Consider the following 16,890-nt stretch of genomic DNA (forward strand, 5'->3'; position numbering starts at 1 on the left):
ATTCATCTATTGAGGGGCATCGGGGTTGGTTCCACAGTCTAGCTATTGTGAATTGTGCTGCTATGAACATCGATGTGTCAGTATCCCTGTAGTATGCTCTTTTGAGGTCTTCAGGGAATAGTCCGAGAAGGGCAATAGCTGGGTCAAATGGTGGTTCCATTCCCAGCTTTCCCAGGAATCTCCATACTGCTTTCCATATTGGCCTCACCATTTTGCAGTCCCACCAGCAATGTATAAGAGTACCCTTTTCCCCACATCCTCGCCAGCACTTGTTATTGTTCGACTTCATAATGGCTGCCAATCTTACTGGAGTGAGATGGTATCTTAGGGTGGTTTTGATTTGCATTTCTCTGACTGCTAGAGATGGTGAGCATTTTTTCATGTACTTGTTGATTGATTGTATGTCCTCCTCTGAGAAGTGTCTGTTCAGGTCTTTGGCCCATTTGTTGATTGGGTTATTTGTTTTCTTATTGTTTAATTTTTTGAGTTCTTTGTATACTCTGGATATTAGGGCTCTATCTGAAGTGTGAGGAGTAAAAATTTGTTCCCATGATGTAGGCTCCCTATTTACCTCTCTTATTGTTTCTCTTGCTGAGAAAAAAACTTTTTAGTTTAAGTAAGTCCCATTTGTTGATTCTTGTTTTTAACTCTTGTGCTATGGGTGTCCTATTAAGGAATTTGGAGCCCGACCCCACAATATGTAGATGGGAGCCAACCTTTTCATCTATCAGACGCATAGTCTCTGATTTGATATCAAGGTCCTTGATCCATTTTGAGTTAACTTTTGTGCATGGCGAGAGGTGGGGATTCAGTTTCATTTTATTGCATATGGATTTCCAGTTTTCCCAGCACCATTTGTTGAAGATGCTATCCTTCCTCCATTGCATGCTTTTAGCCCCTTTATCGAATATAAGATAGTTGTAATTTTGTGGATTGGTTTCTGTGTCCTCTATTCTATACCATTGGTCCACCCGCCTGTTTTGGTACTAGTACCATGCTGTTTTTGTTACTATTGCTTTGTAGTACAGTTTGAAATCTGGTATCGCTACACCTCCTGATTCACACTTCCTGCTTAGAATTGCTTTTGCTATTCTGGGTCTTTTATTTTTCCATATGAATTTCATGATTGCTTTATCTATTTCTTCAAGAAATGCCGTTGGGATTTTGATTGGCATTGCATTGAACCTATAGAGAACTTTTGGTAATATTGCCATTTTGATGATGTTAGTTCTGCCTATCCATGAACAGGGTATATTTTTCCATCTTCTGAGATCTTCTTCTATTTCTCTCTTTAGGATTCTGTAGTTTTCATTGTATAAATCTTTCACCTCTTTTGTTAGGTTGATTCCCAAGTATTTTATTTTTTTTGAGGATATTGTGAATGGGGTAGATGTCCTCATTTCCAGTTCAGAAGATTTGTCGCTGATATACAGGAATGCCTTTGATTTATGCGTGTTGATTTTATATCCAGCCACTTTGCTGAATTCATTTATTAGCTCCAGTAGTTTCTTTGTAGACCCTTTTGTGTCTTCTAGGTATAGGATCATATCATCCGCAAATAGTGATAATTTAAGTTCTTCTTTTCCTATTTTTATGCCTTTAATTTCTTTCGTCTGTCTAATTGCTCTGGCCAGTGTTTCGAGAACTATATTGAATAGAAGTGGTGAGAGAGGGCATCCCTGTCTTGTTCCAGATTTTAGAGGGAATGCCTTCAGTTTTTTTCCATTTAGAATGATGCTAGCCTGAGGCTTAGCATATATAGCTTTTATAATTTTGAGGTAAGTTCCTGTTATCCCTAGTTTTTCTAATGTTTTGAACATAAAGGGATGCTGTACTTTGTCGAATGCTTTTTCTGCATCCACCGAGATGATCATATGGTTCTTATCTTTAAGTCTATTGATGTGGTGAATAACGTTTATTGATTTCCGTATATTGAACCAGCCTTGCATCCCATGGATGAATCCTACTTGATCATGGTGCACAATCTTTTTGATATGTTTTTGTATACGATTTGCCAGAATTTTCTTGAGGATTTTTGCATCTAAATTCATTAGGGATATTGGTCTGTAGTTTTCTTTCTTTGAGGTGTCCTTCTCTGGTTTGGGAATCAGGGTGATATTGGCCTCATAGAATGAATTTGGGAGTTCTCCCTCTTTTTCTATCTCCTGAAATAGATTATGGAGTATTGGTATTAGTTCCTCTTTAAATGTTTTGTAAATCTCTGCTGTATATCCATCCGGTCCTGGGCTTTTCTTGGTTGGTAGTCTTTTGATGCCTTCTTCTATTTCCTCCCTTGATATTGATCTGTTTAGGTTGTTTATATCTTCCTGATTCAATCTGGGTAGTAAATATGTCTCAAGGAATTTATCTATGCCTTCACTATCTTCTATTTTATTAGAGTATAGGGTTTCAAAATAATTTCTAATTATCGTCTGTATTTCTGAATTGTCTGTTGTGATGTTGCCTTTTTCATCCCATAAGCTAGTGATTTGGGTTCTCTCTCTTCTTCTTGTTAGTGTGGCTAGTGGTCTATCAATCTTATTTATTTTTTCAAAGAACCAACTTTTAGTTTTGTCAATTTTTTCGATTGTTTCTTTTGTTTCGATTTCATTGATTTCTGCTCTAATTTTAATTATTTCTTGCCTTCTACTGTATTTGCTGCTGATTTGTTCTTCTTTTTCTAAGGCTTTGAGGTGTAGTATGAGGTCATTTATTTGTTGGCTTTTCCTTCTTTTAAGGAATGAACTCCGTGAAATGAATTTTCCTCTTAGTACTGCTTTCATAGTGTCCCAAAGATTTCGATATGTTGTTTCTGAGTTTTCATTTACCTCTAAGAATTTTTAAATTTTCTCTTTGATGTCTTCTGTAACCCTTTGTTCATTCAGTAGCATATTGTTTAATCTCCATGTGATGTAGGGTTTTTCCTTTCTCATTTTATTATTGATTTCCAATTTCATTCCATTATGATCAGATAAAATGCATGGTAGTATCTCAACTCCTTTGTAATTGCTAAGCTTTGCCCTGTGACATAATATATGGTCTATTTTTGAGAAGGATCCATGTGCTGCTGAGAAGAAAGTGTATCCGCTTGATGTTGGGTGGTATATTCTGTATATATCAATTAAGTCTAAGTTATTTATTGTATTATTGAGCTCTATGGTTTCTTTATTCAATTTTTGTTTGGAAGATCTGTCCATTGGTGAGAGAGGTGTATTAAAATCTCCCATGATTATTGTGTTGTGGTCTATTAGACTCTTGAACTTGAGAAGAGTTTGTTTGATGAACGTAGCTGCACCATTGTTTGGGGCATATATATTAATGATCGTCAAGTCTTGTTGGTGTATGGTTCCCTTGAGCAGTATGTAATGTCCTTGTTTATCCCTTTTGATTAACTTTGGCTTGAAGTCTATTTTATTTGATACAAGTATGGACACCCCTGCTTGCTTCTGGGGTCCGTATGAGTGATATGATTTTTCCCAACCTTTCACCTTCAGTCTGTGTATGTCTTTTCCTATCAGATGAGTCTCCTGTAGGCAGCATATTGTTGGATCTTTATTTTTAATCCATTCTACTAGCCTATGTCTTTTGATTGGTGCATTTAAGCCATTAACATTTAGGGTTACTATTGAGATATGGTTTGTATTTCCAGCCATATGTGGTTATGTATGATACTTAACATGATTAGTTTTTCCTCTATGCTTAGTTTTTCCTTTATTGTACTATCTCCCGTTGTTGGTTTTCATTGTTATTTTTCATTTCCTCTTCCTGTAATGTTTTGCCAAGGATGTTTTGAAGAGCTGGTTTTCTAGCTGCAAATTCTTTTAACTTTTGCTTATCGTGGAAGATTTTTATTTCATCTTCAATCCTGAAGCTTAATTTCGCTGGATACATGATTCTTGGTTGGAACCCTTTTTTTTCAGCGTTTGAAATATGTTGTTCCAGGATCTTCTAGCTTTCAGAGTCTGTGTTGAAAGATCAGCAGTTATCCTGATTGGTTTACCCTTAAATGTAATCTGCTTCCTCTCTCTTGTGGCTTTTAAGATTCTCTCCTTATTCTGTATGTTGGGCATCTTCATTATTATATGTCTTGGTGTGGATCTCTTATGATTTTGTATATTCGGTGTCCTGTAGGCTTCTAGTATTTGGATTTCTTTTTCATTCTTTAAGTGTGGGAAGTTTCCTAGTATTAGTTCATTGAATAGATTACTCATTCCCTTGGTTTGGACCTCTGTACCCTCTTGTATCCCAATAACTCTTAGGTTTGGTTTCTTGATGTTATCCCATAATTCTTGGATGTTCTGCTCATGATTTCTTAACATTCTCGCTGAGCTGTCTATGTTCTTTTCAAGTTGAAAAACTTTGTCTTCGTTGTCTGAAGTTCTATCTTCCAAGTGTTCTACTCTGCTGGTAATACTCTCATTTGAGTTTTTAATTTGGTTTATTGTTTCCTGCATTTCCAGGATTTCTGTTTGTTTGTTTTTTATATCCTCTATCTCCCTATAGAATTGATCTTTTGCTTCTTGGATTTGTTTATGTAATTCATTGTCAAAGTGATTTTTCATTGTCTGAATTTGATGAATAATGTCTTCCTTGAGACTCCAGATCATCTGAAGCATGTATATCCTGAACTCTTTGTCTGACATTCCATCAGCTGCAGATATTACCTCATCTAATGTTGAATTGACCTGTATTGTTTGTGGTCCTTTCTTTCCTTGTCTTTTCATACTGCTCATGATTCTTTTTAGCTTTGTGAAACTGTTGAGCTAATGTTTTTCCCCTTATATATTTGTATTGTTCTTGAATAGCTCCAATATCCCTCTTTTTCGGAGAAAGACAATGTTAACAGATCCCAATATCAACAGTACATTATCTAAGGACAAGTTTTCATTATTAATACATTTATAGTTAGATTCTAAGACTATACATATTGGATTTAATTATTACTTAAGAATATATTCCTTAGTTTCATAAAAGGCGTACCATATCTGGTGGCATATAGAAAACTTAATTTCAGACGAAGGATGTTATACTTAAAGAGAAAGAAGTGAGGGAATGAGGTTAAACTAACTTAGCACCTTTGGAGAACTCTAACCATTCGACTGGTAATTTATAGAAGAATGTATAGACTCAACCTCCTATTTAGATAGTTACCCTATGTATAGATAGCAAAAGTTAGGAGATTGAAAGTGGTATAGAGAGAATATGAATTAAAAAAAAGAGAGAAAAGAAAAGAAATAACAAGGAAGAAAAGAGAAATAAGAGAAGGGAAAGGGAAGTAAGATAGAAATACAGAAAAAAAATAGGGGGGAGGTGGGGTATATGCAATTCCTCTATATTATATTACTTTGGTAATTCTGTTGTTCATGCTCAGTTCTTGGTTGTGGAAGAGAGAAAAGAAAAGAGAAAGAGAGGGAAAAAAAAGTCTCTCAGAACACTGTTTTCCTTGCTTCCAGTAGGTGGCATTGTCTATTCCTAGTTTGAGCCTCTGTATTCAGGGTGGTGGGTATAGCCAGTGTGAAGGGAAATGAGCTTCCACCTGTATCTTCCCTACTCTAGTCTCTGAGGTAGAAACCAGGTGCCTCTACAGTTGTTGTTTTGTGTTGATAGCTACAATCCCCAAAAGCTTGTGGGAAATATTTTGAGTTATCGCAGCTAAGGGTGGGGGAGTTGGAAACCGGGTACCTGGATCAGCCGCAACTGTGCTGGTAGCCACACCCACTTTGATGGGTTTTAAGGGTTGATGGGCTTCCTGGAGACTAGCCCTCGGGGCGGGACCGGACTTCCTCCTCTGGTCTGGCTGAGCGGCTGGCGCCTTCCTGCTCTGGTCTGGCCGGGCGGCTGTCGCGGCTTCCTGCTCCGGTCTGACAAATAGGGTTTAGATACTCAAAATAATGTCACAGTAAGCTTGCATTATTTAATGGCAAATTTATTTACTTATTAAATAATATTTATGGAATGCTTACATTGTGCTAGATATTTAATGTCTCCACATAATGCTTCTTGAGAAAAAGGGAGAAAATAATTCCATATTCTGTGCACAGTATTTAGGAAATCTTTTCTGGTAGGTAAACTCCCTTTATTTAGCTTTCAAAGGACAGTTGCTTAATTATACTAGCTGGCAGTGAAGCATTCTCAAAAATTAAGAGCTAAAGAATTCCACCTCTTGGGCTAGGGTTGTGGATCAGTGGTAGAGATTTGCCTTGCATGTGTGAGGCACTGGATTGGATCCTCAGCACCACATATAAATAAATAACGATATTGTGTCTATCTGTAACTAAAAAAAAAAAAAAAAAAAAAAGAAAAGAATACCAGCCCTGTTACAATTGATTTGTATATATCAGTAACTTTCTTTAGATCTTACTTAATCTTTATCAGTTCAGATATTTATGAAAAATCATTTCTAGTTTTGGCAATTTGAATTTCATGGTTTTAAATGTTAGTTATATGCCTAAAAATTATCACGTTTATATTTGGGATAGACTCCTGTTCTAAAATTAAATTTGTTTAACAGCCTACTTGACATATCTAGCTGACCTGTCCAAAACTGAGCTCCTTTTATTTCCTCCACTTCTCCTCCACCCACTGTCTCTATCATCTTGGTTGTTGGAGATGCTATCCTTCTAGATGCTCAATTCAAAAACTTTGGAGTTACCCTTGACTTTCCTATCTTGTATCCAATGTCCAGTGTGTTAGCAAATTTTGTTGGCTTTATCTTCAGAAAATATCCAGCAAAGGATCACTTCTCACCTTCTGCATTATTTTCATCATCATTTAACCTCAGCATCTCTGGTCTTGATTTTTACCCTAGTGTTAAATACTTGTATGCATGGTTTGACCAATGAACTTTCCTCTTCCCAGTCAATTCTCAACAGAATAGTCAGTGTAGGCATATCAAAGGTAATTAGATCATTCTTTCAATTCTCCCAATAACTACCTTAGCTTTCTAAGTCCTTGCTAGATCCTGTAAGATCTGACCCCTTTACCTCTCTAACTTGAGCTCTTACCTTCTCTCTTACTCCACTTCATCCACTTAAACCTCTTGTTGTTCTCTAGAATGTTGAGCATGCTCTCTCTTTATGGCTGCTGGATTAGATTTTTCTTCTGCCTGGAACATTTGCGTGCCTTATTCCTTTATATCTGTAAATTTTTGCCCAAATGTTACCTTCTCAAGCAAATCCACACTGACCACCTTATTTTAAAGTGCAATGTTCTTTCTTTTAACACTCCTTTCTTTCTTTTAACATCCTTTACCCTGCCTCTTCTACTTATCTTTTCCAGACATCACCATCTAATATCATGTATAATTTGCTTACTTGTATTTACTATTTCTGTCTCCCCAGCTAGAATGTAAGTTCCATGAGTATAGAAATCTCTGCTTTTATTGTTCACTGATGTTTTTCAAGCTTCTAGGATGAGTCCTGATAGTTGCTTAATGAATAATTGCTTTCTGAATTCAGATGGATTAGTAAATAAGCACTTTGGGAACTGTAAGGATCTCTAGTAGTATAGGTAATATCTTTTTAACATGCAGCAAATTGTTTAACTTCTCTTATCTTTTAGTTCTTAAAATGTAAACCAATGATAATAACTATTCTATCTTCCTGATGAATCAATATGAAAATTAGTATTAATATTACTAACAGGTTAACAAATCATTTTTGGCCTTTCCCTGACATGTATTTGCCACTGTTGTTGTCTGTCTTTTAGAGGAAAAGTCATTTGTTATTTGAGGGATCAGGGGTTGGTAGGAGGATTGGTATAGTATATAGATAACTGAAGAATGAATATTTTAAGAGGTTGAGTTTGAGACCTTGATTGGAGTTGCATTGATGCTTCCCTTCTTTGTGACTTTGAGTAAATTGTTTATCCCTTCTGAGTTTGTTTTCTTATGTGTTGGGAATGAAAATAACTATTTCTTTAGAGATGTTAGAGTGAAACAATGATAAATGTAAAGTACCCATTCATTCCTTAATATCAGTCTTAATATTTCATGAATATATATGAAGAAGGGTCAAGATGGGGTAAAATGGAGAATCTGTTCTGAGTGTGCCCTGAATTTCATTTTTAAAAATCTGAATTAAAGGATCATGTGACACAAATATAGACCCAACTCAGGGATGAATTGGTTTTCTTTTTGTCTTCCTTGAAATAAATGATATAATGGCCAAAATGAAGTAAGAACTTCTGTTTCAGATCTCTGCCACTCAAATCTACTGTAAGATTGAAAAGTTAGATATCAATATACAAAAAACTATTGTATTTCTGTATATTAAACCATCTGAAAAAGAAATTAAGAAAACAATTTTATTTACAATAGCATTAAGAATAAAATATTTATAAATAAAGTTAACCAAGAAAGCAAAATATTTATTACACACTGAAAACTATGATACATTGATTAAAAAAAAGACCCCCCGCCCCCCATGCGCTATTAGAAAGATATTGTATATTCTTTCTTCAAGACTTAATATTGTTAAAATGCCCATACTACTCAAAGCAGTGCACAGATTTAAGTGATATTCCCATCAAATCCAAATGGTATTTCTTACAGAATAGAAAAAAGTCCTAAAATTCATACAGAGTATCAAAAGACCCAAGAACAGCCAAAGCTGTCTTGAGAAAGAAGATAGAGGTACCACATTTTCTGATTTCAGAATTTATTACTAAACTGAAGTAATTTAATAAATAGAGTTCTGGCATAAAGCCTTCTGGGCGAACAAAATAGAGAACCCAGAAATTAACCCACATATTTGTGATCAATTGATTTTTGACAAAGATGCTAAGAGCATACAGTGGGGAGAGGATAATGTTTTCAATAAATGGTGTTGGCAAAATGGATATCCACATGCAAAATAATGAAATCACTTTCTTATCTTTCACTATATACAGAAATCAACTCAAATTGGTTTAAAGACTTAAGCATAAGACCTGGAACTCTAAAATCCCTAAGAGAATGAGGACAGTACTTCATTACCTTGGTCTTGAGTTCATGGATCTGGCATTAAAAGCACAGGCAAAAATAGATAATTGGGACTACATTAAATGAAAAAGCTTTGGCACAGTAAAGGAGACAGCAGAGGGATAAAGCTAGCCACAGAATGGGACAAAAGACTTAGCAAACCATGTAGCTGATAAAGGGTTAATTTCCAAAATACTTAAGAAATCCACATAACTCAATAGCAAAAACATAACCTGATTAAAACTTGGGCAAAGACATTCTTCAAAGAAGACATACAAATGACTGGCAGGTATAGGAAAAAGTGCTTAACATCACCAATATCAGAGAAACACAGATCAAAACTACATGTAGTACCATCTCATACCTTTAAGAATGGCTACTATCAAAAAACAAAAACTAGTGTTAGCAGTGGTGTGGAGAAATTGGAATCCATAGATTATGGGTGGAAATGTTCAGTTGCCATGTAAAACAGTATGGAGGATCCTCAAAACATTAAAAGTAGAAATGCCATATGACCTAGCACTTCCCCTCCTGGGCATACATCCACAAGAATTGATATCAGGATCTCATAGAAAAATCTGTACTCGTGTTCATTCCAGCATTATTCATAGTAGCTAAGATATGGAAACAACCCAAATTTTCACTGATACATAGATTTTAAAAATGTGAAATGAAATAGTATTCAGCCTTAAACCAAGAAAATCCTATCATTTCCATTATCCTGGATGGACCTGAAAGACATCATACTCAGTGAAATAAGTCAGTCATGGAAGGACAAATAATGCATGACTCCACTTGTTTGACTGTTTTTACAGAAACAGAAAATAGGATGATGGTTGTCAGGAAAAGGGAGGAGGGAGAATGAGGAGGAGATGTTCAGTGGGTATGAAGTTATCACAATATATAAATCATAGATATGTATTGACATTGTAGCACCTATATTAATGTAGTGTTGGACACTTAAAATTTTATTAAGAGGGAAGATCTCATGTTCAGTATTCTTACTACAAAAAGAAAATAAAAAGGCAAAGGGACACAGGGCACTTTTAGAACTGATGGAGATGTTCACTACCTTGATTTTGGTGATAGTATCAGAGGTGTATGTATACCATAAATTTGTATTCATTAAATGTATGTAAGTTTTATATATATAAAGCTACAAAATAAATAATTGAAAGATGTAGGCGTTTACGTATCACTCACACCTCTGTAAAACTATTAAATAAATAAATAATATAGTTTTTTAATGTATTAATCATATCTCAATAAAGCTATAAAATAAAGAAGTAAATAAATAAAAGTTAGGTTATCTTTTTTCACATTTCAGGTTATTTAAAGAAAACCTCCTAGGTATCTAATGTGTTGAAATATTATAACATGAATCTTCTAATATGTATCAAAAGGAACATCTTGAAAATTGTTCTAGTGGAGTTATTGTAACAGGTAGTTCTGGTTAATTATATAGTCTTGGTTCAAGTTTTTTAAGTGGTACCATTTTATTAGACTATATGACAATGATGTCGATGGTATTCTTGACATTTTTAGTAATTTCTAATTGCTTTCACATTTCATTTGTAATAAATTTTAAAGTTTCATATTTCTCTTTAATCCCCCCATTTTATTACAAGGCTAGGGAGATATATAATATGCTTTATTCAGCCAATTAGGACTCAAATTCTTTGCAGAGTTGGGATTTTAATTTAGGTATCCTGACTCCTATTTAAATATTTCCATTATAATGTGTTCATTAGCTTTTGGCAAGGAAAGTATATTATCTTATATATCCCCACTTTTTCTCTTCAAAATGAAAATTATGACTTCATTGCCTACCTTTCTTTTAGTTTTCTTCCACTAGTCAGTAAGCAGAATCAGAGATTGTAGATATTTTTAAATATATAATATATAAACCAAACTTAACAGCCAGGCATAGTGGGGCACACTTGTAATCTCAACAACTCAGGAGGCTGAGACAGGAGAATTGCAAGTTCAAAGCCAGCCTCTGTAATTTAGTGAGACCCTATCCCTCTCATCCCCCCAAAAAGGAGCTGTGGATGTGGTTCAGTGGTTAAGTGCCCCAGGGCTCAATCTTCAGTGCCCAACATAAACAAACAAATCCCATATTTACAGGAGCTACTTATTAGATTTCTCTTTGTTTGAAAATGATGTCAGTTAATACTTGACAGACTGTGCTTTGAAGAAAATCACTAATAGAACTGTATTCTTAAAATAACCTATGATTACACTTGGACATATCTTGCTCCCCTGCATTCTTCCTAGTATTTTTGCTGTTTTAAGAAAAGTTTTTGAAAAGCCCTCTCTGGTATGATTCAGGTGCTAGAGATAGGAGGCTTAGTATCTTTTCAGGCTTAATCCAATGTTGATTCTGTGATTTAGGGAGGGTTTTTGTTATGGGTAGTTGTGGTGGTGTTTTTTTTTTTCCTGATCTGAGCTATAATGTATGATTAAATATAGCAAAAGTGTACTGTACTGGGTTTTGACAAATGTATACACTCCTATAACCACCACCACAATCAAGAAACAAAACAATCTATTGCCCTCTAATATCTCCTCTTGCCCTTTTTCATTTAGCCCCTCCCACTCCCCTGAGATCCCAGTGAAGGTGTTTTCTGTCTGTATGATTTCCACAATGTTATGTAAATGATGTTTGTAGCTTTTTTTTTTAAATTTTAAATACCAGAGATTGAACTCAGGGATGTTTGGCTACTGAGCCACATCCCCAGTCCTGTTTTTTGTTTTTATTTAGAGACATGGTCACACTGAATTGCTTAGAGCCTAGCTTTTGCTGATGCTGGCTTTTGAACTCCTAAGCTACTCTTTCACATGTATTGCTCTTTTAGCTAGTGTACTGCACACAAGTTTTCTTTTTTTTTCTTTTTAAGTTGTAGATGGGCACAATAACTTTATTTTTATTTATTTATTTTTATGTGGTGCTGAGGATAGAACCCAGGGTCCCAAATGTGTGAGCCCAGCACTTTACCACTGGGCTACTGCTCCAGCCCTCCATCTATGTTTTTGCATGTATCATTTTTATTGCTGAGTACTGTCCTATTGAATGGAAATTCTACTGTATCCTTCCAACATTTGAAAGACATTGGGCTGTTTGCAGTTTTTAGCTATTATATGTTAGTTGCTATAGACATTTACTTAGAAAGGTGTGTATATAAGTTTTAATTTTAATGGGATAAATGCTTAGGAGCAAAATTTCAGGGTTGTAGTGTAAATATGTTTAACTTTATAAGAAATTCCCAAACTGTTTTCCAAGTGGCAGGGCCATTTTGCACAGCCTCCAGCAATGTATTAGAGTCCCAGCTGCTCCATCTCTTGACCTTTGAGATTATCCGAAGGGTTTTGTTGTTGTTGTTCAGTCTTTTAATTTTAACAATTATAATAGGCCTGTAAAGGTATCTCTTTATGATTTTAATTATTTCCCTAATGACTGATGTTGCTGAGTATCATTTCATGTGCTAATTTGCAGTTTGTATATATTCTTTGGTAAAATGATATTTTCCCCATTTCCAAAATTTGGTATATATTTTTTCTTCTTAAGTTTTTAGAATTCTATGTATATTGTAGTTACAAATCCTTTATCAAATATATGATTTGCAAAGATTTTTTTCCCAGTTTGGGGCTTTTCATTAACAGTCTTTTTTGACAAACAAAATTACAGAATGTAGATAAAGTCCCAATTTGTCAATGGCCCTGTGAGATAGGTACTGTAACTTCCATTTCACAGAGAAACTAGGAAATTTACCCTATATTACCCAGCTGTTAAGAGATTTGTCCATGAGTCTTCTGAGTCTTCATTGTTAACCTCAATATTGTTAGTAAATAGTACATAGATGAATGAATTAATATTATTTTCATATCCCTTCATAATGTGAACCACATTAGTTTATGTGCTCTTAAACCAGGTACCTTTTGAGTAACAAAAACCAATTTACTGTCTACACAGTCTCTGGATGGGACATGGTGCAGCTCAGAATACAGCTGTAGAGTTGCTTCCCAGGACTTTGGTCTAGCTACTGAGCTTAGCGTTCTCATTTTGGACTCTTTTGCCTATTTCTTTAGAAGTCTCTGTGGCTTCTTAGTGCTAGGTTGCTTCTCTTCTTGAATAATTCCATCCTTATAGTTTGTTCTGGTTTCTGCCTTTTCCTGAAGAGCTTCTTCATAAGTTCTTCTTTCCTCAGTGTCTTGCTCATTTGGAAATAGAAAAGGATTTGTTTTGTGTCATCAGTTAGTTGCTGCTGATGTAACACTTAACCAGTCTTCTCACTGGAAGACCTTGTACTTTTGAGTAGGTGATAGGGAGGAAAGCTAACTCCTTAGTTAATGTTAAAGTTCATAACAGAATAGAGTTGAACTGAAATGTAGCAAAAAAAAAAATCTTGTGCTTTGTTGCTCATACTGCCACTACCTCTCTATGATTCAGTTTTCATAATGTCAGTTTTCCCATCTCTAAAATGTGGGGCTTGAGCTAGACTTGTCTTTCTTAGTTCTGCCACTCAGCTTCTTTGAGTGAGTCCCCAGGATATTCTGAGGGAGGTGTGTTAGGTGGTCAGGAGGTCTGAGGTTCTTTTGTAAGAGATTCAAGAATTTGAAGGAAGTTTGTCTACATGTGGAAAACACATAGCATGTATTCTTGTAGTTCTGATGTGGGTCTTTCACCCATATTTATGGGTTTTTGAGAGTAAAGAAAGAAGAACACAGAAGCAAGGAAGAAAATAATGGAAATACTTTTGTCTCAAGATGTCTAAAGAGCAAAAAAAGGACTGTTCCTGAAAGTCTAAGAAAACTTCTTCCAAAACACCCAAACAGAAGGAATTGATAGGAAACAAGTATTCAGACATATTTCTTTCCTTGACTTTTCTGTAGTGCAGTCTTCCACGAATTTGTGTATACACATAGAACCTTAATAGAGTTCTGATCTGAAAGAGAGCATTCACCTGACTCTTACCAGTTAATAAAGAAAATAATATCCTTGTCAAGGGCTGTGAAACATCACAACAGGTTTTGCAAAACTTTTTGGCTTTTAAAAAATTTATTCCTGGGCAAACTTCAAAAACTCCTAGGCAGATGGAATGGTTCCTATTATAGCCAGACTTCTGTAATTAAAGCACTTTTATTTTTAAAGTTTGTGCAAAGATCAACAGTTATTTTAGTATAGAAATGATATTACTAGGCACCTGGGAAGACAACAGGGAGTTATTACTGTTTGTTGAGCACCTGGTATATGACAGCCCCCTTTTAATTTCATGAACTCATCCCCTACTTCACATCAGAATGAAACTGGGGCTCAAAGAGGTGTAATAACTTGCCTGAGGTCATGGAGCTACTATAGTAAGAAGCAGAGGGGACACAAGATGAGGGTTTATAAAGACCCAAAACTGGATTTCAGACATTTCTGAAGTCTTGCTTACCTCCTGCCTTACTACTGCTCTTTTCTCTCTCCCTTGGCAGGCAGGGTAAAAGTCAGCTGTGAACCCATTCTGTACATATGTTAAAGGAAGTGATTGCTTAGTGCATGGAAAAACCAAAGATGAATGTTGTTTTGGGAGTTTGTAATCTACTCAGGAACCCACTGTTTATCAGCACATGCTTGGTAGATGCCTCCCACACAACCAGACATTCTTTTAGGTAATGAGAATAGCACTACACTAAAAACAAATTAAAATTTTTCCTTCTAAAGGTGGAGACAAAATAAAGATAAATGAGTGAAATATATGTTTGGTTAGTTGGAGATAAATAATAATAAAGAAAAATAAAGAAAGGAAGTGGGTTAAGGAAATTTTTGGGAGTGGGGAGCACCTACTGAGAAAACTAGATTTCATGTAAAGATCTAAAGGAGTTGAGGTAATGAACCATGCTGATTCTGGATGGAAGAGTAAGTGAAAGAACCTGAAGTGGGAATGTTCCTGGAATATTCTAGAAACAAGGAGACTAATGTGGCTGGCGTGGAATGAGTAAAAGGAGATGGGACCATGAGAACCATGCGTTAGACTAGTAGATTAGGGCAGACCTTTTTAGTCATTACAAAATGATTTTTGATAGATAGATGTTGGAGAAGTTTGAACAACTGATATGATCTGACTTAGTTTTAGCCACTATGTTGAGATTACCCTGAAGGAGTAGGAGAAATGTGGAATAATTATGTTAATTGGCAATAACTTTCATTTATATAGGGATCATACTGCATTTATGGTAACATTAAGCACTTATGTGCCATTGACAGCAGTAACCACTTTTTGTACAATCTCTCCAAAGAACTTTCATAACTATCATCACATTAAATGTCACAAAATAGCTGGCATCAGTAATACAGATTGTGTGGTCTCAGAAAATAAAATCATACGAAGCTGCTTGGAAAATGTCATAGAAGAAAGGATATTTGATGAGAAGGCAGGATTAAGAGATATGGAAAGAGAAGAATGGGTATTCCATTTTAAATACTGGCTGAACAAAAAAAAGCATGGAGCTGGAAAAGCAGGTGTGGGGTAGGGTGGGCAGTAGGCATACCAGTGTGGCTTGACTGAGACTGGTTTCCAAAAGGTAATTTTTGTAAAAGTAGATTGGCACCCAAGTATGAGAGACCACAAATGTCTCCTAACAGGAAGAATGAGCTCCTATATAGGAAGACATTCTGAGAGTTATTTATAATAAACTGTGGATAATAGATGGTTGAGGCTTGGCTGTTTGTAGTACAGTTAAGGCCTTGTCAGGATGGCCCAAAAGAGGAAGCCCCTGTTATACTGGGACTCCTCCCTGATGTTGTGAGTGGGTGAGTGCCAAGCTGTACAGAGAAGCAGCAGATATCAGAACTTCTATCTTCTTTTTGACCTTTGGTAGTGTTGGCCCCTGATATATGTTGGCATTTGACATTTTTTGTGTGTGTGGCGGGGTGGGAACCGGGTATTGAACTCAGGGGCACTTGACCACATCCATACTCCTATTTTGTATTTTATTTAGAGACAGGGTCTCACTGAGTTGCTTAGCGCCTCACTGTGGCTGAGGCAGTTTTTGAACTTGCGATCTTCCTGCCTCAGCCTCCCAAGCTGCTGGGATTAAAAGGTGTGCGCCACTGCACCAGGCCTAGCATTTGTCTTTTATCCCTGTTGGATGGCTACTGTATGCCTTTTGAAATGATTTATTGTCCCATATATAATTTAAGTGTAAAATTTAATGCATTAATTATGTATTAACTGATTAATTGCATATTATATAGTAAGTAAAATACTAATTCTATTAATAATTATATTAACAATTTGATGTTAGTCCTACAAAGATGTTTTTTATTTTTATTTTTTTTTTTTTAATTTTTTGGTACTAGGGATTGACCCCAGAGGCACTTAAACACTGAGTTGCATCTCCAGCCCCTTTTATTTCTTATTTTTGTTCTCGCTAAGTTGCTTAGGGCTTCGCCAAGTTGCTGAGGCTGGCTTTGAATTCTCCTGCCTTCAGTCTCCTGAGCTGCTGGGATTACAGGCATGCTCACTGTACCTGGCCTACAAGAGTGTTATTATAATCTTCATTTCACAGATGAAGGAAGTAAGGCTCTGAAGAGTTAAATAATTTGCAGAATGTTACAGCTTTATAGAAGCAGAGTCCATAGTTAGATGCTTTTTACTCAACTTTTGTGTCTCTTCTGTTTCTGTTCAGTTTTGAAAGCTCTGAATGGTGATAGAAGAGTGCAACAAAGCAGCTCTGATTTGTTTAGCTGATGAGAAGGAAGATAGGAAGGGGCTCCTCACAGTGCTGTATGGACATTGAGATGGGATCCCTGTCACTGTAGGAATGTGATTTCTAGACACCCAGTTTCATTTATATGGCAGAAACTGTGTTTCTTAAAAATAGCGGGAATCAAACCTTTTGGTTCCTAGGTTTTGATGTGGCTTGGCATGTTTTATATGTAGAAG

The 16,890-nt window shown here is 35.8% G+C and overlaps 1 pseudogene; it reads left to right on the forward strand.

Moving 5' to 3' along the window:
• LOC143639999 (nucleotide sugar transporter SLC35D1-like) overlaps positions 1-16,890 on the forward strand; it is a 61,456-nt pseudogene that overhangs the window by 33,169 nt on the left and 11,397 nt on the right.

The sequence above is a fragment of the Callospermophilus lateralis genome, unplaced genomic scaffold, assembly GCF_048772815.1.
Source record: "Callospermophilus lateralis isolate mCalLat2 unplaced genomic scaffold, mCalLat2.hap1 Scaffold_105, whole genome shotgun sequence".
Classification (NCBI taxonomy): domain Eukaryota; kingdom Metazoa; phylum Chordata; class Mammalia; order Rodentia; family Sciuridae; genus Callospermophilus; species Callospermophilus lateralis.